This window comes from Pogonomyrmex barbatus, unplaced genomic scaffold, assembly GCF_055798465.1.
Source record: "Pogonomyrmex barbatus isolate J1 unplaced genomic scaffold, ASM5579846v1 scaffold17, whole genome shotgun sequence".
Classification (NCBI taxonomy): domain Eukaryota; kingdom Metazoa; phylum Arthropoda; class Insecta; order Hymenoptera; family Formicidae; genus Pogonomyrmex; species Pogonomyrmex barbatus.
This window is the reverse complement of record NW_028297113.1, coordinates 5,468,645-5,489,989: the sequence shown is the minus strand read 5'-3', so window position 1 is coordinate 5,489,989 and position 21,345 is coordinate 5,468,645. Positions and strand designations below refer to the sequence as shown.

Here is a 21,345-nt window from a genome sequence, read left to right as displayed (position 1 = left end):
CGAATTAATTTCCATTCGCGAATACGAGTTTCCGTTCCGTCCGTCTCCGCAACCGCTCGTCGCGTTTTATTAATAAATAAATGTTACGGCGCTTGATACATATTTCGCGCTAAGAGAGGGAATGGGGGGGGGGGAGGGGAGGAATTGGCCGATTGATTAACGAAAGCGGCATACGCGACGCCGCAACAAATTCGCTTAATTTTTGATATTTTCTCCGCATTCTCCTCATTCTCTCCGGCGCTTGTTTATTACTCTCCTGTTTTTTATTTTTATTTTTTTATTTATTTTTTTTTTTTTCGTTATATTTGCTCGTTGTAAGATAAAAATTTAGATTCTACACGTAATCGAGTCAAGTTACTCGTGTCGGTGTATATCCCGGTGCATTAATTTTATTCGGCATTATAATAAGTAATAAAAATTGCGAATTTTAAATAAATTTTCATAGCGGAGATGTTCTTATCGAGTCGCGATTGTTCACTTGATCGTGCATGCACATGCGCTTATTGTACATGGCTGCACAATAAAACGAAGAGGATGGGGAATGCGCATGAATATCCTGGCACCCCGTCGGTGACCTCGTCTCTTCGTTTGCATACGCAAACAGTGGAATTAGGGCTGGACACGTCGCGCTGCATGCTCGATCGGAGGTCCTTTGCCCCTGGGAGCGCGTTATTGTCGTCTCGAGCAGGTTATTGTCGTCGAAACACATCGGAACAATCGACAATATTGCCTGAAATTTGACGGGTCCTCAGGGCCTCCGTTGGCTGGCAAGCCACGTCTGCCAAACTCTCCTGTCCCGACTTCTTTCCGCTTGCGTAAAGTATTTAATTCGATTATGTCGTTATATCTTTTTTTGTTTTCAACAGTCATAAAATTTCTTTGATAAATTCATTTCGATGTGACGTCGCAAAATTAAAATTATATTTTAATGCATTAATTTTGAGTATGACCAAAAATGAATTATAATTCACATTTTTAATTAATTTGCGTGGTGGAGATGTTTAAATAAACTAGACCATTCCACGTTGTTTTTATGATTATTATTATTATTATGTTTACTCTACTAGAGATAGTCTCTACTCGTGATTTGCAAGAAATTCGCGAATGATTCACGGATTAGGGTTTTTTTCGCGAAAAATTGCTCGACGCTACGGGGGGTTGATTTGAATTTTCTCGGCTCAACCTCGGCAGCCCCTCGCCGTCGTGAGACACGTCGCATCGAATATTCCATAAATAAATCGACGTTTAATAGAAAATCGGAGAACTGCGAGGTACCTCATCGCTCACTGTCACGGCGCTTCGCTATCGGCAGCTAGTATCTCAATAATATTCAGTTTATAAACTTCAAATGGATCTCTTATTACGTTCCCGACGTGGCCCTGCTCTTCCTTCTTATTACGATTCTTCCAGGGTTGTCTCCAGCGCGCCGATTTATTTTGCGGTTTATGAGCGCCGAATGAATATTTAACGATGCTTTTCTATCTACGTTTATTCCATTTTTGTCTCTCTCATCTGATTTATTTTGATTTTGACGCTTTATCGTTGGCGGAAAGTGCTCGGCGTATCGGCGATCGTTGATTCGACTAATTTCGCGAGAATGTAGCTTAATCAAAAACATAATGATATGCTCGCGCCGAGTGTCAGTTAAATGGACGGATCCATCACACTCGATCAAGCATTGTTCGCGTCTCGATAATTTAATGCTCAAGCGACTAACGACGTATCTCGGCCCATCCATCTTTTTCCGTTTCCTCCCGAATTTCGCGCGTGAAGATATACAATTTTCTTATTTCGGGAAGAAACCGCCTATCTCCTCCTAAACAGACGAGTTTCCCCAAATAGACAAGAGAAATTCACCAGTAATCTCTCTTCTATAATATAACATAAATATATAAGAATTTTTGAAGATTGAACGTCGCGGGTGCTAAAAGACTCACGTCCGACGTGAAATACCTTGCGTGTGGTGTTTTTTATTTTACACCGGCACCACCGTCAAAACTTATGCCGCGTGCGACTTGATACGGCAGCGGAGTAACATTAGAACGCGCCATATTCGCGGCACGGACGCTATCGCGGAAAATTTCTTGCGGAAACATTAACCTGAAACGCGGAGACTCGAAAACGCTCGACTACCCGCGCGCCCCCGCGAAGCTCCTCCGATAAAATGCGCGGTCGTGAGTGGTAAAAAGGGCTTAACAGTAGGCACGGCATGTAAGCGGCCATTCGTCGCATCGGAAACGACGACGAGAGGACGAACTTGGATGGCCCCGATTCGAAGTTAGCCGCATCGTTGGGTTCTTTCCCATCGCGCAATGGGATTTTCGTTCCCGGCCCCGGCTCGGTCCACTCTCACCCTCATCCCTCGCGCTTTCCGCCCGCTCGCGCCCGCTCGCGCCCGCTCGCGCCTGGAATCCTCTTCTCCATTTTATTAGCCCGGTTACACAGTACGACCCCCGAAACAATAACCATTGTTAGACTCCCGCGCGGCACTTCCAGCGCGCCGCGTTTGTAGGCCGCGGCTTCTCGCTTTGTGTATCGCTCGCAGGACGAGCGTCGGTGACTCGCGATGGAGGAGACGGTAGCTTTTAGATAGGGGTAGTTTCGCGTCCCTCTCCCGTTTCTCTTCCGTTAACTATTTCTAACTGTTGTAATTGTCACCGTTAACGCCCCGTGCTATTCTCCTCGTTCGCCACAGGCGTCCGATACCTTTTTTCTCTCACGCCGTAGACAACAATTGTAATTTCGAATGCAGTTTTCTAATCGTATACATCTGTGATCGAAGAACCTTTTTGTTTGACTTTTATGGAAATAAAATTTTCTCTTTTTTTCTTTTTTGCTATCGTCTCCCCCGTTCTTTATGTCGATGTTTTTTTTTTCACGCCTGTTTTGACTTGGAACGAAGTAAGTTTAAGGTTGCGGAAGAAGACGTGCATACGCGCCGAAAGTTCCGCGTCGTTGAATATCTTCCGCTAAATTTAGTTCCGACTAAAACGCGTGACGAGTTGACGTCGATTTTCCATAACGGCAAAACAGATAAGATGTTTCCGAAATATCGCGCGAACTTGTAATACTCGGGAAATGTATTCCAAGATATTCAGAAAGGTTTTCGAGGATTAGGCGTTTTCGCAATTCCAATTTCTTGCGCGCGGCAATGCCAACTCACACGCAACACGAACCTGTTCGACTGTAGACGAATATATATTTGCCCTTCGATAATGATAGGATGCGAGTTCCCATCCTCGTGGAATTGCCTCGTTGAGCTGCTGTCTCGGCTGCAGCTACCGAAAACATGGCTTCCTATCGGTATCGACTATCCCTCCCCCCTGTAATTAAACTAATGGAAATCCGACTCGATGCTTTTATGCGATTCCACTCTATATGTGTACGACCGAGCCTCAAACACCGAAACGCAATCCATTCAAGATTCTCGGGCGACAAGCGAAAACCACGAAACTCCGCAACTTCGGAGGTATGTGGAGCGATTATAACGATTAAATGGAATTCACGCGTTGATATCTATCTCACGTGAGCGTAAAAGAAATGACTAAGGAGAAGGGTGGTTAATTACATATTCAAAGATTATACATATCTCAGCGGGATATGTTAGAGAGGTGTTTCCTTTCGTGTTGAATTTCTTTTGGATCTGCGAAAATTCCCTTGTTTACCACGATTTTTTTCGCGTTTTTGCCGAAAATCAAAATACGGGGGAGAGAAATGTTTTTAGCCTAAATCGATTCAACTTGATGCACGTTGCGGTAAATTTGGCTTGCAAATGCCGAGCGCTTTTAGGAGAGCGCGAATGAAGCCCGCCTGATAATAACGGAAGTGAGATAGCCGTCGCATCTATTGCATTACACGTAATGAAAACAGCTATCGCATTACGCATAATTACAATGTTATTTCATTATATGGGAAATAATTTGCGAAAGTTTGCGAACGCGTGGAGTAATTGGAGGATGAGCGGCGTTACGTAAATGAACTGGGGATAATTGTGCGTCATTGTTCATTATTTTTTTATCAAAAGCCGGAGAGCGCGTCGTTACCATCCCTTTGTGAAAATATTTTATTGTTTTTAATTAACGCGAGAGTCGGCGTGAGGTAAAAATCGCGCGCGCCCCGTGCGATTCCCATCGTACGCTCGCGGATCGCCATCAACCCGATACCGGGGTGGGGGAGGGAATGGCGGGGGAGGGAAAGGTCTCAATTAATTTTAATTATCGTTAACAAAGTGCCGAAAAGATGTAACGCGACACGGGCGCGCGGCCGTTAAAAATTAATGACGTTCGTCAAAATGGAACGTCAGGGTAAACACACGTTGTCCGATATCAAAAACTCGAGAGTCAATTAATTGCCCTGATGGACGCGATGACGTTGCTTAAACATCGTTTGTTTTTATGCGCGTTTATTTTTTGTACAATCGCATTTTTCCGTTCAGAGAATCTCAATTGTGAAATTTGGTCGAAAAACCTTGTCGTCGCTGTCTTCTTCACTCGCTCGCTCATTGTTTCAAGAGATCTAATCTTTCTTGTTTTCGACTGCGAATTTGAAATTAGCTTTTATCTCACATCTTCTCATAATTATCTCAATACTGATTACTCGCTCTCGATCGAACTTCATCTTTTGGTACCGTCAGCTTTAGATTGCTGATAAAGGTCGGATTGCCGTGAATGAACTTTGTTCACGGGGACGTATTTTGAAAAGTGGCACGGGAAGGGTCAACTTTGATGAAAAATTAATGTCACGTTGGTAATTTTGGAAATTACGCCCACGCGCGAGAACGCGTTGACAAAAACGTTGACGCGCGATCGGGAGAGAAGGTGAGTCTTTCTTCCCTTATGAACTCCGCCTCCAAGGACGATGGAGCGTTGAATCTATGAAATAGCATGATATGCAGGATACTAAATCGCCCTGACTCACTAGAACTATTTTTAACGCCGCGTCAGCTGTCACTTTTATACAAAAAAATATGTCTTTTGCATTTCCGTTAACGAATAATTGTGCCCGGTGTTAATACTCGTGTGTTTGTTGCACAATAAATATTTTTCTAAATATACACACTAAATATACAAATATAGACACGATAAATCGCGGATATATTTTTTAGAGTAGCGCATAGTTCAAAAGTATATTCATGTATAAATCGCTTTTGCGAATGGAACTGCTGCATAATTGGATATGTAATATATCTGTTACAATGAATCGCGCTTTCTCAAATTATTTATTATTAGAGATTAAATCAGGAAAAATAGCGTTTATGTCATTATACCATTAATAATATTTGAGCGATGATTATTTGGACGTTGAAAATAAATTAGACATTATAGATGCGCGTATATTGATAATATGTAATATAAAAACAATTAATCATTTCTCAGCTTTAATTTTATAAATTGTGTTATATAACAATTCTAGATATATCTCGAGATATATCTCGTATAATACGTCATTAATAAAGATTGGAAAAATATTGGGAATTTTTACTTAGAGCTAATTGACTTTATATTTTTCAGAAATTTATAATCAATTGTACGTTGAATTTGATTATTTAAAATGGATATGTATATAATTTGTTAAATTATACGACTCACATTTTCGTTGATCGTCTTGTATACGTGTCGAGCGTGTGTGACAAACAATATCTTCAATGCGATGAGACGTTTCATTGAGATATATCTAATGATGCGCACTGTCGGGAAACGAAACGATTTTCACGAGAATAACAATGTCTTCCTGACTGGCGGCACTCTTTTCCATTCTTTAGCACGACACTCGCGCATTTAGTTTGACAACTTTTCAGCACTCGGTTCGCGAAGTTTCCGCACGAGAAATAAAGATAGAACAGTGCAATCAGCAGCGTAAACGGGATTTTTAGATTGCCGATGGAAACAGAAGGTTGATGCGTAAGCACAGTTGGAAATTTCGTTTTCGAGAGCAAGAAAGGCAAGGGAAATAAAACTCGCAAAATATCTGATATTTACCGAGACAGAAAGTTTTCCGCGCGAGTCTCTTCTAAGGGCGTCTAAGAGTTCATAATAATTTATTCCAATGAGAATCGATAATTTATTATAGCTGAAGAGTTTGCTGGTCGGCTAACGGCGGCTTTCACGCGTTTATAATCTGCGCTTTAATTACGCTTGGATTTATCTACATTACAATATGCAGCCGGATATAACGTTCAATAAAGTAATATTCTATAACATTCTATAACAAAATAATTTTATATCGGAAGCTCATGTATATAGTGCAGATTTTTTATTTAATTATTTATCACATGTATTGAAGATTTTTTTTTATTAAATTACTTACATTGCGTGAAATTAATATACCATGAACAAAAAAATAAAACTTTTATATTTTTTCTAAATTCGAGAAATTTAGAATTAACTAATCATTTTTTACTGAATGAGTTATATATATTTATAAATTTATAATAGAATTTACACATTAAAATTCTATAAAATTCTATAAAATTCAGTTTATATCATATTATTGTATAATATATAAAAAATATTTTATTTATGCATTAATGGGTTTTTATTAAACTTTTACATTACATTTAAACTTGTATCGTATGACGTAAATATAGTAATATACGTACAAAAAACATAGGAAAATACGGTTAATAAAATCTATAACACGTTTTTCGCAGCTAATAACTATTTTTTAATTCTGGAATTAGGGTATTTAATAAAACTGATATAAAATTTATAACTAATGAAAATATACTCACTTCCACTACTTTTGACTTTATTGTTAAAAGACGGCATTAAAGTCCTATTATTAACGACATACTACGAACACACAATAGCACATTCTCCATCGCTTTCTTCACTATAATTATTTTAATCTCGGACGATACGAGCGTTATTGTTCGCCATTTACACAAAGAGCAGGGTTACTAACCGAGGAGTAAATCAAATTTTAATTACATTAACGCCGCGGCGTATCCAATTAATCCCGGCTCCTTGCTCCTCGGCTGCGAAAAGTTTCATACACGAGAAATAATCAAGGCAACCCTCTCCCGTGTCCTCTCTATCATCCGCGGCCCCGATGCCTCGCAGCCTCGGGGGCGCATCTCTTCAAATTCGAGTCTTAGGAGCTCATCCTCTCGAGCTGGCGCTTATACACTCGTCCCGCTCGCGCTCGCACGAAGTATCGGACTTTTTCGTCTGGCCATTGTCCCCCGATGCACTCGAGATGCAAGTGACGGTAAACAGGCATCGGGAGTTTCGTCATAGACACAATGCGGTTGTCACGCGATCTACCCCTCCCCCCCTGCCCCCCCCGCTCTCGCCCGCCTCCCGCTGGAAATGGGAGGCCGTGCAAGAATGGAGAATGCTACGATACGATATCGCCCGTAATGTGCCCCGATCGCCCGGGGAATCTCGCCGCTCGATGCGAAGCTCCAACGAAGGGCTTAACTCGGTCGTAACTGTTTCGACGTATGAGTCTGACAATGGGAATTCTTCTCGACGCAAAGTGGATGCTCGATCTTCAGATAGGTCGGCGGTATTTTCGCATATCCTGAGAATTTCGTTCGTAAAAAGGAATCTCCCCACGTTCGGCACGTTGAAAAAGCTTGCATTCCGTCGTTAATGAGAAAGGAATTTTTATCCTATTTATTAAAGGGGGTGAGGAGGGGAAGGAGCTCGGGGTGCAGTACGGCCTTCCGTAATAAACGCGCCCATCGCAATCCTGGAGAATAGCGAGAGGAGTATCCACGCTGGTAGCAAATGGAAAATTGAGCCCTCGTACGATTTTAGTGCGGCACGTCGGATCTGAGAACGCATATTACTCCGACGTGCCGCTATTTTCCGTCATACCGTATAATGCTCCTTCGGAACTTGCGTTTCCGAAGTAAAGTCTATAACTACACAGATAGAGATAGAGATAGATAGATAGATAGATAGATAGATAAATAGATAGATATAGATAGATAGATAGGTAGATAGATAGATAGATAGATAGGTATATATATATATATATATATATATATATATATATATATATATATATATATAGAGAGAGAGAGAGAGAGAGAGAGAGAGAGAGAGAGAACTATAAAAGTATAGCGAGTCGTGTAAACGTGCGATACACGATGCCATGCATGCTTCTGTGCGATGTAACATTTAATAAATATGTCGCAGAAGTAGAAGCGCCCCGCGAAAGAGAATTCTAGATTTTTCTCATTACATATGAATAACCATAAAATTAAAAGAGAGGGATAAAGTTACGATTACGAAAATTTTTTACGACTGCGACTCCTCTTTCAATTTCTTGACGATAATTCTTTTTTTTTTTGCCCGTTAATTAGATTTCTTGTTATCTAGTTTTAATGTACCGAGGAGGTGAACTTTTAATTTTGTTTTACTATTTGAAGAAAAAGTTAGGAAAGCGACTATAAAGATGTAACGTATAAAGCGGCCTCGACAGCTGTGGGAATATATATTTCTAAAAAGAAGCCGCACAAGTTATCTTCCCCTTCGCATCTCCCCCGTCCTCCCGTACTTCCTCATGACGCTTTCCGCCCTCTCTTTAATTCGGTTTGCGCGAAACAAACAGTTCGCTCAACCGGCGTGTAATTGTCCGTAATTCGATCCTCTAACGCAGTTTAAACGCAAAAACTCACGCGTGGCACGGTTCTCTGCGTTGCGGTGCGGGTCCAAGCGTTGCGCGCTCGTGTGTTTAATTGAGTGTGCTAATTAAGGGTGCGATTGAATCGTACGTGCGGCCGAGCCATTCGTGTACGTTCGTCTCCGAGCGTGCGTTCGCCCGTACCCCGAGCGCTTTTCTGTGTGTCTCTTTTTCTCCTTCCTTTCCTTTTTCTCTCTCTGCTATGTGGGTTCGAGTGTTGCCTGTGTCCCGGTGTTTGTGGGTTGCTTCGTGTTGCCTCGATCGGAAAGGAAAAACGAAAATACAAATGCTCGGCAAGGCCGAGTTTGCCGAACGTTTTCTTTTTCCGCGTCTCTCCTTTTTTTTTTTTTTTCAAAAATATATTTCGCGTACGTTGCAACAATGTGGCTCTGACAACTGTATTTCGCCGCGAAATGAAAATTTTGTGGCCGAATGTCATTTCCGCCTAAAGTCCCATTGTTCCACTTCTAATCTCTCTTTCTCTCTCTCCTTCTCTGTTTTTTTTTATTACACTTGTTAATTTTTATTACACTTAGAATGAGCTTAACTTTGTTGCGTTCCACGTTTGTCGGATTACGGAAACATATGTCATACATTCCGTTATCGTTCTACTTCATCAGATTTTCAAATAAGATAAAAATACACAATAGCGCTTTATAGAAGGATAATACGGTTGCAATGATGCAAAAATAAAATCGTATATTTTCAATCATTTTATTCGCGAGATGACTTGATCAAATATTGTCTATATGTGACATATGTATAGCTAATACAATAATCAGAAAGAAACATTCCTAACTCGCAACATGTCATTGCGATCTACTACGTGTTACTTTGCAGAACACATAGTTACGTTTCAAATTCGTGCTATATTTCAAATTCGTGGCGTACAGTTTTTCTTGCAAGTTTAATTATGTCTGCTGAAATAGCGAGTCGGCGATATAATGTTCAATTAATAACGTTGATTGAAACATCATTAAATTTATTCTGCTTGTTGCGTATAATAGATGTTAGCCAATATATCATTAAACGTGAAACGCTGCGTAAGGAATTATCTATGAATAACACTCGCTTCATTTGCATCGTTCATTCTCTCGGCCTTTGCGATCCTTTATCTTTCTATCACTTTCGTTTGATGCATTTTTACGTTTTAGCTCCTCTCGGCTTGTCCGGAGCGACCAGAAAGAATCTTTTAGGCGCGTCTAATGAGATGACGCGTCTTTAGCAGGTCGCTAATTTCTCTGTGCAATTACGGGTGCGAGTCGTCATTAATTCGGCCACCGATCCATTAAAGCTGCACCAATTCGAGCGATCAGACATTTCCTCGGATAGATTTTTTTTTTTTTTTTAATTTCACGCTGTCCGCGATGCACAATAAATAACAGCAATTTGATCGTTCGCCATATTTTTTTTTTTTTTTTTGCGTGTGTCCGCCCGACAATTTGCATTACGCGGCGCTGCAACGTTCTTATTTATTTCTTATTTACGATTGAATTACATTCGCGTTTTGCTTTCTCCTGCGTATATACGTCTTTATGCATAGGATGTAATGGCGTACAAGAAACGTCAGAGCTCGGGGGTAGACGCAGAAGAAACGGCACAATAAGTATCGCATATAAAATATCACGGTAAACGGAGCGCATTCTGAGTGCGTTATCATTATTATCATTTTTATGGCGGCACAAAGCGGCGAATCTCCGTGTTCCATTCCATGCTTCGCGGAGCGCGATTCCCCGGTCGCGGGATTAAAGGAGAGAGAACGCGCTTCGTGCATTAGGACTAAATGATGATGCGACAAAACTAAGATTCCGCTCCTCGGGGGCGGGGCGGGGAAGGGCGGGGGGGGGGGGGAGAAGGAGTCAAACGTTGGACGAAGGAATTACGCCAATTTGGAGTTGGATTCGCAGAATTCGCGAACCTTGCAGCCGGACTTTTCGCACGATTAATCAAAGTCAGCCGGCTGCTTAGACTCGGAAGTCGCTGCTTCGTTCATTTACAGATTACAGACTCGCTATCTCGCATCGATCCGCGCTTAAGCGCGAGTTGTCGCTTAATGCGAGTTGTCCATCTCAAAGCAGCGCGCGAACGGCGGAGCGAGCTTTTTCCTTTCTCGGGGGAAACGTCACTGTCGCAACATTTAATCTTTATGCACTCCTATGTAGATGTAAATCTTTACGTAATACAAAATTTACATATAATAATAGTCGCAATCGTAAATGCGAAATGGCCGCTTCTTTTTTAATTTTATTTTTTTTCTTTTTTTTTTATCGTACTAGTACACGATCTGAGCTTTGTGCTTCGTAACTCTTGCGACCAAACGATGTTTGTGTTTTTTTTTTTTTTTTTTTTTTTTTTACGTGAGATATGTAATTGTAAGATTTATTTGGAAATGTCTGATATTATTTTGTCACACTTACAGATAATTCCACGGTCACGTGTCTTCTGCCTGACAACTCTAAACTTTATACGAAGTACATACGTACAGTTGAGAGCATCTGTCGACTGTACAGAGTCGTGCGCGTTCACGCGAGTAAACGCGTTACTGTCTGAGAGTTGCTTCCGCAAATGTGCTCTCCAGGCGAAGGAATCGCAGCTACAGAGCATATCTTGAAAACAAACGCCCGGGGGATACATATCGCTCGCTAAATATCGCGAAATGATAATTCCATCCGCAAATTTCTGAACGGAGATCTTAATTCTGAAAAACAGAGAGGGAATCAAAGTTTACGATTTAAGTCGGAAGTTATTAAACTTTTGTTTAATATTTAGCCGGTTATAATGTCAGCCAGGAAGGTCGGTCGACTTTTGTGAATTTATCCTGTATTTAACTATCATAATCCAGAATTATATTGAAGTTTGGAAAGTGCTTTTTAAACTTCGATTGCGCAACTGTTATATAAATTTCACATCACATTTCCCGCCTTTGATTAATCTTCTATTCGACCGCGTTAACATGCTATGAAAATAGATTCTAAGCAAGAGTTTATTTCGGCCATTTATTATAGAGCGAGCTGTCGTGATCCACGTAGGACTGCAAAATCGAAGTCCCTTTGACGTTAGATTTTATTATATCTCTTTCATTTCACGAATTTAATGGACTTTGGGCTTATTGGATAAAGGGTCAGTCTGTCTATACACGTTGCTGTCCGGCTTTTATTTTACTTCCTGCTTCCCGGTTGTAACATCAGTTCTCCCCTTCAGCCTATTACTCGGCCGCTCCTCGGCTTCGAGCTATTAGACCAAGAATTTTTATGGTACGCAATAAAAGTGACCAAGTAGACCTCGAATAGACTCGAAGCCGAGAGTACTGTCTGTTCTACCGAAATAATATTCGAGCCTCATGACGAGAGCCTCGAAAATCGATTAGGAATTTGTTCCCTTCTTAGACCAGACTCCTTTGGTCTCGCACTTTGTGGGTCACTCGGTCGCAAATTCTTTGTGCATTCTTTCCGCGATGATAGTTTTGTAGGAGAAACGCATTCTATGGAGTCGCGTTTTATCGAGCCATTGTTGCGATTCACAATGAATCGTGGAATTTGATACGTTTGCCTCCTTAAGGGATGCAGCTTCGTTGGAAATTGTTTCGAAGTCGTATGTGTTCTCTCGCCCATGAAAACCGGCATTCTTCAGATTTCAATGTATGTTATGAGGATTATGAGGGCGCCTTTGAAAATTATCAGTTACGTAAAAAAGATTGCATGTGTGTCTGTGGTATTTTTATTTTGCAACTTTCTCGCTCGCGACAAAGAAGAATAACGTATTATTGTTATGCGATTAAAGATGCTTTCACAAGTATTTCGGGACTTTTTTGACGAGTGTGGAAAGAGCAACGATGGATACTATTATCTTATACAAATCACGAGAGTGATTAGCAGTGATTAAATTGAAACAAAAGAGTCTGCTTTATTTTTGAATTTACAAATGACGTTTGGTGAGCAGATAGACATTTTTCGACGTTTCACAATCTGCCGACGTTCCACAATCTGAAATTAAAACAAGCTAGGCGCTCGCGAATGCCGGAAGGCGAAGCACGGGGAGTGTTTGATGATGTCTACTAGTAATTTAAAGGTAGCTTTGCGTCACCGTATCTCGCGTCTGTTACGTAATGATGGTCCTCGTTTCGCATCCTGACGTAATTGTCAGCAAGGAGCCAAGCTACACTTGGCTGAGTACACAACGCCGAGGTACATGTGTATATTTGGATATGTGCGTTTGTGTGTGTGTGTGTGTGTGTGTGTGTTTGCGTGTGCGCGGGTGTATCTCGGCCTCTCGAACGAGATCTTAATCGAGAGCCACGGCCCGTTGCACCGGGGGTAAACTAGATGTCGAAACTAGATGACGAAGATCGCGGGGAGTCGAGTGCCGGCGCAATTCGTGGCAATGATTTATTTACTCGGGTGGGTAGGGTAATGAACTGATGGAAACTTGTTAACCCGGAAAATGTTTCTCCGACCCCGAGATGGGGGCGATAGCGCGTTTGCTTTCGACTGGTAAAAGTTGGCGAGTCGCGATCGGATCGCGTCGCGCGACGAATGACGCGTCTGTGTTCCCTCGATTAAAACCCTCGTTTTAAAAGATCGCTCCGACCTGGCAGACGATGGAAATATATGGGGGAATTGCACGAATCGCGAGCTATTAATATATATATATATATATATATGCACGACGTACAAATGTTCAAGCGCAGGTATGAAATGGACGTTATCGAGATAGACGGCGTCTATCGGCGTCGATAGATAAGAGGTTAATTACGAACAATACGCGGGACGCGGGACGAGGTCGTTAACACCTGGTCTGTTTGGTCAACAAAAGATACACGGGAAATGTTTCTCGTTGCTTCAGTCGTGCAAACAGGCTTTTTTCCGTCTTCGTCGCGCGGATTTTGTTGGCCGTGTCGGGATTCTATTTGCCCGTCGGCTACAAATCACCCGAGTTTTCGATCCTCGCTAATCCTTCGGTTCCAAGGGTGAGATATCGACGAAAGGGATTTTCGTCTCCAGACTGCCGGACTGCCCTGAGCTTTCACTTCTTGTTGTGGATCTCCCGACGAGCTCTCTTCCTTTTTTCTCCCTCGTTTCCCAGATGTCCTTCTGCGTTTACATCCCGATAAGTAAATCCGGCGATAAATTCGTGGGGTAGATTAGAAATGGCGTTGTCATATTGATTCTTTTTTTTACTTCGATTATTAGCGATACATATATTTTTTTTTAATAATACTGAATAATTAAAGTAAAATTTTCTTAATAATTATCACGTTTTGAGAAACGGCAAAGACCGACTGGTTCAGAGCGTATTCTAGTATGTCTTTGAATTAAGGATCTTTTCTCAGACCTCTTGGGGCAACAAGTCGATCAGAAAAGAATAGGATAAAAAGACTAGACTAGGAGATGACCGGTAAGGCTGTCCAGGAGCGTAATCGGTCTGCCGGGGGCCAGAAGAGACATGGAAATCGCGACGACGTACGGTAACTCTCGCGGAAACGAAAACCGGCGGAAATAGAGAATCGATCGGTGGAGATCGACCGAGCGGTTACTCGCTCGCTCCATCTCTCTTTCTCTCTTCCTTCATTTCTATCTTCCGTATCTTCCGTCTCTCTCGATGCACGCGATGTACTACGGGTACCAAATCCCTCCGCGCGGTTAAATCCCATCGGAAACGCAAGGTACTCTCCGTGCAGACCGCGGACGGCCGGTCGCTCGGGGCTTTAAATAAATAAAGAGTGACTCGCGAGAGGAGTGAATGGCGGATTCGGCGGGCCTGAGGAGGATAGCGGCGGGGGGGGCGGGGGAGGGGAATGAAGGCGGAAAGGGCGGGCAGACGCGAGCGATGGTCGCTCGGCACAACGGGTGTGGTGGTCGGAAGAATGGCAGATCGAGAGGGACCGAGCCGCGTCGTGGGAGCCATGCATCAACCCCTATTACCCGCGACAGCCTAACTATTGGCTTCCACGCTGGCTGTAACTGAAATCTACAGGAAACCCTCGTTCCCCGGGCATCGGGCCCCGGGAATTAGGCAGATTCGCGATTCCACAGTTGCGACGGCGGAAAAAGGAACCGAGACATATCCGATCTCCGATCTGCCAGAGTTAAGAATTCGGATATCTTGTCTTTTCATAAGGGCGATTTTTTGGAAAAGGCTCTCGATTTTTCACGTTCTTGAGATCTTAACTTAAAAGTTTTCAACTTTCAAACCACGCAAATTTGATTCTTATCTCGAAAAGTTTGCTGCCGAATATGTCCCTACACTTCCTCATTACGATCTAACCGTCAGTCTATTTCACGTCGTGTTTTCTGTTATCGTAAAAAAACTTCCTCGTCATGGTGTCGTGGAGCCGTGACGATTGGTTGGCGGGGTAACGACGAGATAAAGAGCGACTCAGGCCGTAAGGGTTTTCCGCGCATCGCGTGACTTCCGGTGGATAAAATCGGTCCCGTCGAGAAATCCGCCTCGGAAAACCTTCGGTCTTGATCGCCGGGGGTCGATTAGACGGTTAACCAGCGCCGTGTACATCGCGTGTAAAGTATCTCGCGGCCGGTTTCCCATTTCTGTTTCCTCGACAATGCATAAAATGATGCACGCGCGCACCTATTATTTATTAGAGAATGATATATTTAGAGGGTAAGTGAGCCGTCGTTCGGCTGCGTCACCCGTGAAACGCCGGATATTTCCATCTCTGTTTCCATCCCTCCATGTGGCGGTTTATGAATTCGTCTGTTTTGGAGTACAATTACGTGTTTCGGTTAACAATCCCGCTGTTGTTGCTCATCGTATCGCTTTTCCGTCGTCATGCTGAAATGTTTATCCGACGAGCACTCGTTAGCGCGAATATCGAATCTCTATTTGAAAATTCGCATTTAGATCTAGAGCTGATGTGTTGCGCCGATTAATATCGGAGATTCGTTAACCGGCGTCAATCCGTTCGGCTATCCGATATCGGTTTATTTGATTCTCTCGATAACCCTGAAAAATACTAAACCGTGCAATTAAATTGAAGTTAAATTGACCGAAGGAAAACATGTTTGTGTGATATACGAACGAACATATCTGCAAATTATATTCGAATTCAATTATTGCGATTCAATTTTGATCAAATTAGAGACGATGTTTTCTTAACAAAACATGAGCAAAATGCGATTGCGCGCGTTTAACGAAAATTCGTTTTACTCTTTTGTAGCGCACGTCAGTAGCGTGATTGGTTTGGCGAAGTGCGATTCGTTGTGACCTTTCGGTTGCTGATTTCTGATCGCGCAAATTTCGCCGATCGTCACACGGGGAAATAACGAACGAGCAGTGAAAGGAATGAGCGGGCATTTTTTTGCTGAAAATGAGTTTAGCCGTGAGAGAAAATTCTCCAGGGGATCAAAGTTTTTCGCGAGCGAAAAGGTTGTAGCGTTGTGCGGTTTTTTTTTTTTTTTTTCGACGTTCGATAATTTTGACACGACCCAGGTCGACGCTGTGGAACGAGAACGAGCGAATTTGGAGAAACGGTAGTTATCGGTCGGAATCGACGGCGCATAATTTTGTTTGGACGAATCATTATTGCGGTCATCCGCCATCGGCGAATCCGTTTGCGTGGCAGCTGTCCCGCCTGTTAAATTGCGGCGGATGATTGATGTCGAGTGTGGACGATTGACGAGAAGATTGCCCGGAGTAAGCGCAAGAAATCGTAATGGATTATTATCGGGAGCGATTTATCGTTTATGAAAATCAAACGCGCCCCGAGCGACTTGTAATCGAGATTCGAGCCGAGTCGAGAATTCGCCTGATTGACGAACGCGTAAACGCGTAAACGATTTGTCAATATTGAATTATTCAAAGATCACCGCTTTAACGGCAAGTTTATATATAATCAGCGTCTTACGGTCGTCCCTTTATTAACACGCATGGGATTATCAATTTTTCCTTTCATCGATGTATCCGCCACGCTTGCGGAAGAATGGAATATTGTCATTTTCACTTACGTCAGTAGGTTAAGAGCTCGTTTAAGCACATTCTTTCTTTGAGAAAATTTTTTAAAAGATTACGTCCTCGTAAAGTTTCAAATTTTCGAACTTTTGATCTTACTCCTCCTTCCAAGTATCGATTAGAGACGATAATGGATGGCAGCACTCATTTGGTATATTTTCTCGTAGGAGCCGTTTGAAGCCTTAGCCTTGTCGCTGAAACTCGGGGGAGAGAGCTCCAACGGGGCTCCTATTTCCAGAAATAGTCGAGAGAGGACGAGGGGGCCTATCAAATAGATTAAACGAGCGAGTGCCGCAGCTGTCGCGCGCGGCATTTCGACTTCCCGATTTCGCGCGGATCCTCTTTGCGCCCCTCCGGGCCGGCGCCCGAGTTAATCCTTAACGTACGTCGCGATTTCGCGATCTGCATACTGCTTACTCTCGGAGTAATTTCACCGGGGCTTAGAGGCGAGGGCGGCCCCCGGGAGGGAGGGCGCGAAACGGTTTGCCCGACGTATTAAGTCGTCGGCACGGCGGGATTAACGATCACTCTAACGCTCCTCGCGATTTCGTTCGCACCTATTCCCGGAGGGCTCAGTCGTGCGTTCTTAGGACGTTATTAGCGTTATATTAGGGCGAGGCTCGTAGCAATTCGCAGCCGTTATCGACCGCGCGAAATACGCCTCTGTCCAGAAGGCGATTAGGTTTTTGAGCTGACTTCACGAGGATTTTTAACTAAACTTGATCTCGAGCAATAAAGCTAATGAACTTGACGGCAATTTGCTGAAGTATAAGTGCATGATATTGTAGAAGAGGCGGAAGTATTCAAGCATCACGTTTTATTATTGGATTGTTTGTTGTAAAACAAAGTTTTTAATGACATAATTATAAGAGATATTTTAGTTATTTTGAGATATCGATTATTTACTTTGTAACATTGCTTGCGATGCATACATGCTTGTGTGCTGTGTGTGTGTGTGTGTGTGTGTGTGTGTGTGTGTGTGTGTGTGTGTGTGTGTGTGTGTGTGTGTGTGTATGCGCGCGCGCGCGCGCGTGTGTATGTGTGAAGTGCTTAGCTGAAACAACTAAGAAATAAATTGGAGTAGGCAGCATCAGAGTTTGCTTCCCTCTCGTCTTTTCACGTGGTTTTAATAATTATTTAATTAAGATGTTCCTAAATATGTACATAAGGTTATTGTCAACACAGTACAAAGTGTAAAGAATATTAATAAAATGATTAATATATAATTGAATATATATTTCTAAAAAATCTATATATTTCGAATTGTATAAAAAGTCGGTTGTATAACAGTCGGTTTATCATCGACTAGAATGATATGATCGATTAAACGTTTCTATTTTTTTCTATTATATCATATTATTTTATATTCATTATACATTATTGTGTGTGTATGTGAGTTACATGAATAAAATAAAATTGTAGAAAATATACAATAATAAATTACATATAACATTTTCATCGTTAATTTTATTTCTACATTATCCATATCATATTGGATAAAAATTTTCTGACAGCCATTTGAATCAACACACATATTTTATTAATATATCGCGACGACCGTGTGTTCCACGTATAATTCTCGTAATAATTTTTGTTACAGGTAAGCGCTTCTGGCTCCTTTGACATCGTTTTCTCTGGCACACAAAGCTTTTAGTAAGTTAATTAAACTTTCCACAAGTAGAGGCGCGCGGCTGCCTTTCAGCTGCGCGGCTTTAATTTCGTTGACGTAATTAAAAATATGTATAAAACACGGCGAACGGCCGATAATGAACGTTAAAGCGATTGTGCGATACGCGGTTTAGTTTTAGGCGAGGATCAAAGCGAAATTAACTCGGGTGACTTGCCGAAAATTGCGCGTGATACTCCGTCAGATTTCTGTCAAAAGACGATCACGCCGAGAGATTTAAGATTTCGCATATCGCGCGTGATTATGACAATTTTTTGACAGTCGGAATTATTTGTCCCCGCACGTCGACCACATTTTGACTGCGCTTAGTTAAATAAGGATTACTGAATTTTTCAACATTTACCATTTACGATAAACCTACGGCATATTGCAATTTGATGAAACTACGGCAAATAGCTGGAGCTGCCGGAAATTTTTTGTTCTATTTTTGTTTTATTTTGTTCACCGCGCTTCGTATTTTATAACGTTTCATTTTCTATATTTGACGATAGGTATTTTACAACACGAAAGTGCAGTTTAAATGAAATGACATTTGGAAATGTAAACTGTAGATAGAAAACAGTACTAGCGCGCGCCGTGGAGTTTATTAAAAATCGCTGAAATAAATCTGGAGCGAGTGCGCCCGAAAGATACGACTTCTAATTTGAAATCTGCAGCTATTTACCAATTTGGAATACGTTTTTAAATAACAGTGCGTTTTTACATAATTTTACATGACAAGTCTGATACTTTTGCGTCGCGGGAACCGGACAAAGCATCCTTTATCAAAGTTACGAGCATTTACAATGACTACGGACACTCCAGTTTTAGCTTGTATAATAGGATTCTATTGACGTCATCAACTTTCCTTTTACACGGAGGCACATCTGATGTAAGATTTTTCCGGAAAAAATTCTTCATGCCGATTATTCATTAGAACAAAGATCAGTCATTATACATTCTGAAAATTCTCGACGTCCCGTGTCTCATTATTTTAACAAATAAGTTTCTTGATTAATTAGGTTAATTTTTTTCTCAACACTTTGAGCTTCTCTCTCTTCAATGTCCCGTGTCTGGTTATTTCAAGTCGAATAAGTTTCTTGATCGATTAGTTTAATTTCAGCGTAACTAAATTAGACGTAGAGTAAATTAGATGGAAATTCAATTTTCATATGAAAATCAACATACTTCTCTCTTGTTTACTCGTCTCTTTCATCTTTTTTTTCGCTCTTATTCGGACTCTTCTTTAGACAATCATATTACCTAGCGTTTCTGGACTGTTAGCGAAGTGCTCTAAACGCCTGATTTCGGGGAAATCGTTCGCAAGGGCAATCGATCCTAGTCTGTTTCTGGAACTTTGAATTCGTCGATTGCACAATCAGCCCCAGAAAATTCGTCGAAACCCTTCGCGATAGGCAGTAGCTCTGCCGTTTTTGTTCCGACATCGAGGACGTCGAAGTGGAAGGAGGTGATTATGCTCGAATCTTTTCCCGTCTCTCTCTCTCTCTCTCTCTCTCTCTCTCTCTCTCTCTCTCTCTCCCGTTCTCCGATTCTCCGTCTGAGACGTCTTTCCTCTCTGTCTTTTCGCGAAAACAGTAATCTCCGCCTCGAACAAACACTCCGAACTCTCGCTCCGAGGAGCGCTCATCGAACGAATCGGCAATGCGCGCGCGACCCTCCCCCATTTCTTCACACTTAGACCTTTCTCTTTCTTCGCCGACTTGAGAATCAGATGATTCGCTATCCTTCGCGTCCCTCGCTCCCGCGGATGCACTCACGGGCCTTCTGTTTACGCGTTTCCATCCACCGTTATTTGTCTCTGAAACTTTTTCATCTGCTCGACTCGCCCGCCGGGTGCTCGGTACGCAAAAGTTTCGGTTGTTTTAGCGCGCGCCAGCCTATTGCTATAACGGGCCAGACTGAGTGGAGGCAACCATTTGCGACGTCGGGTGCTTTATTGCCATCCATTGAACTTCTTCAGTGTACTTTTCCCGGAGAGCGCGCTATCGTTAAGCGCCACGACTGCAACTATGACGGCGCGCGTTAAAAGAAAGAGGGTTTCTCAACAACGGCCGATGTTTAACCTTAAACTGTGGCTATTATGCTAATTACTCTCGGCAAGTAGGATCGCTCGAGTATCGCCGAGAACGTTGCTACTTCTACGTAAGTTTTAGGATATGTGTTTGGAAAAAGAAAGAACGTGAAGATCATTCATGGAACGAAAATTAACAATTAACAATTAAATTAACAATTAAAAGAATTATTACAATATTTCAATATAATCGACAAAATGAAAAGTGTTTTAATAATTCGTTCGTTAATGGAAGTCGAATTAAACATACATTTTATATGATATTAGTGAGAAAGTTTATGCACGTAAAATTATAAATTGATGTGATATTTGAGAGATTTTAAAGTTTTGGTAATTCCGTATGTCGATTCACAAGAATTTCTCACTTTATATTAATCTAGAATCTCGTTGTATGAAATCCTAGATTGACAATAAATTATTTCGCATTGATTCAACAAAGTCCACGTCTCTCTCGAAAGATTGACAACGATCGAGATTGAAATTCGCTAAATGCAATGCATCTGAAATCGTTCGGAGTGCATCTTCTTAAATCTTCTTAACATACGGGCAGGTGGTCTCTCACTGGAGAGAGAATCTTGGCTCACTCGCGAGGAAGATCTAAGATCCGTTCAAGCGCATAATAAATACAAGCTTTTCCCTCCCTCGCGATTCCCCGTGCGCAGGATCTGTTTCGTGGTGGCGGGGTTGCGAGCTTAAGAGAGCGGTTTCGGGATCGCGGTGGCGCCTCTCAGATGGACGCGTCCGCGCGCGCGGGGTCGCGCGGCGACCGCGGTAGAGAACAGAGGGGGAGGGGGAGGCAGCGTGTCGAGGGTGTTGGAGGTTGCCGCGAGGGAGAAAGGTAAAGGCGTGCGCGGATGAGGGAGCGAGGGTGAAGGAGGGTAGGGAAGGATCGAGAGGGAGAGAACTCGCGAGAGAGTAGCTCTGTCACCGCCGCGCAGACTCGACGGGTCTCGTACGGACTCGCGTTCTCTCGGCGTGCTCTGGTACC

General features: G+C 42.4%; 1 protein-coding gene across 10 annotated transcripts in view; it reads left to right on the top strand.

Annotated features, from left to right (window-relative positions):
• The window catches only part of heph (polypyrimidine tract-binding protein 1 heph), a 366,198-nt gene that overhangs the window by 141,268 nt on the left and 203,585 nt on the right, over positions 1-21,345 (top strand). The gene's annotated exons all lie outside the window — the stretch shown is intronic.